Genomic DNA, 2,228 nt, shown 5'->3' on the forward strand with positions numbered 1-2,228 from the left:
TTTCGAAAATAATCGATTTTTTTTGGTTTTTTTTTGAGGTTCCTCACTGTACGAATGACAGTTTAAATGGCACGCTTGTTCCTATACTTTTATCCGGGTGTATGGAAGCTAATTAAACGGATTGATATAACGATGAAAATGAGCGTTGAATGCGAATGGAATATCATAAATTGCTGGCTCTAATCACTCGAGTTTCTTGACTCGAGCTCAGTTACACGAGTTTTTAAGTAATTCCCTCCTTTTTATGGGCAGCATATCGAGATTAATCTCGATAATGTTGGAGGCTTGAAATCTCGAGGAATCTTAACGATAGAAAAAGAAACTCGAGAAACGCTGGCGAGGTTAGAGCGAGTTTGGTGGAGTCGGTGGGAAGCTGCTTGGAGTTACAAAAATCCGTGAATATTTGGAACGAACAGGAGGAGACGAGATAAAGCGAGGAGAGGAGAGCAGAGCGCCCAAAAGGTCGATACTTCGGGGAGATGCGCGCGAGGAGAAAAGAATAAAAAGAAACCAGTTTTCTTATATCGTTTAATTTCTTCGGGTGGACATCATCCTTAATTTACGACGTCGTTCCCTCGAGCGCGTTTCGACATTTTATTGGATCTATCCAGTTTCTAAGTCCACGGAGATCGCCCGCTCGTGTGTGCATATGTATCGCTACACGCACGTATTTTGAGGCTTCTCATCGCGCGAGGCTGAACAGAAAATCGATTTCGAAATCGACGAGAGATCCAATGGCTGCACACGCGAGCTTAGCGAATTGATGATGCCACGCATTTACGCCTTATGATATTGAGCATCAAGGACGATAAAATCGTTGATTTGGTGCTCTTCGAAAGAGCTTCGATAAACTGTTGTTGACTATTGAATCGTCGAAAGGCTTCGATCCGAATCCATTCGAAGAGGCCATTCGAGCTAAGAATTGAAAAGCAAAATGGCCGCGAAAGGATTACGGACTCTCGGCGTGCGAGAAAAGCCCTCCCGCTTTTACTAATTCGGGCCCCGAAAACAAATGCACGAAATTGGAGCACGTCCCGTGCGAAAGCTTTACAACGCGATGAGCGAACCACCTCCGCGGGAGCGATATATTCGTACCCAAACAATGAGTCGGGACTGGAAAAGCCTCAATGCGGCCAACGAAATTAAGGCTTACGGACCGTTAGAAAGGGGACGCGGAGCGACGAAGGGCGGGGCACCATCAGCCTCGGTTGACACGTTGTGAAAATATGGCTACGAATTAACGAGACTCGAAGCAACGTTCGATTTACGACTTCCCGGTATACCCCGCGCCCGGCCAAACCGCCCTGTTACCCTTGATTTACAATCTCTCATTCATCACGCCAACCGAGATAAGGCTCTCAATACTTGACGCTTAATTCGAACTAATTCGAGCTCAATATCCGCCATAAACATTCGTGTCCGACGTCCCAACGCAATTGCGTAATCGCTCGGGTAAACCAATTCGATTCCATTTCATAAGAATTTCTTCGACTTTAAATCTGTCCAAGTGTTCCTTTTGAAAGAAACTTTGTACAAATGGAGCTCGATTCTCGGCTCGGTGAATGGTCAAATCACCATAAAGCTCATTTACGCTTTTGAAATGAGTTTGAACCATAAAAACCCATTTGTCGTTAAAAAAGCATGAATTATTTTGTTTCAGGAGGTAAAAACGTGGAGAATTCGAGGCGAGAAGCGACCGCGAGTAGTGCAAGGAACTCGTGGGAATAAGACATTTTCATTCGATTGTGCCGATGCTGCCGAATGAAAAAGTGAATTATTCGGCGACTACGATGGAATAGCGAGCGTCGAGGTCCCAAGAATGGAAAAAAGATCGAGATTTCGGGAGATTCGGAACGGAAATAGGGCGCTGAGAGCCGCGAATACTCGACCGGCGGTCGAGGGCGCCCAGGAGGACTGCGCGTTGGGTCCCGGATCGTCCCGCGATGATCGCTGAGGAGAGCGTCGCGATGATCGAGGAACTCGAGCCTGCAACGGGCGTGACCGTTTTCCCCTGCACTGGCCCCAGCGACGGCCCCGGATTGGCCGAAATGTCGGAAGATTCGATCCTCGATTGGTGCTCGAGGTAAAACGGGCGTTGACGAGGGGGCAGGCGCGCCGGGCCCTCCCCACTCTCGGCTCGGCGAGCGAGAAAAATCGGTTCAGGAGCACCGGCTGGAGGTACCTTCGCGCGGCGCGGAGCAGAGCCCGCAAGAGCAACAGGTCGGGAA

Source organism: Venturia canescens, chromosome 9, assembly GCF_019457755.1.
Source record: "Venturia canescens isolate UGA chromosome 9, ASM1945775v1, whole genome shotgun sequence".
Taxonomy (NCBI): Eukaryota; Metazoa; Arthropoda; class Insecta; order Hymenoptera; family Ichneumonidae; genus Venturia; species Venturia canescens.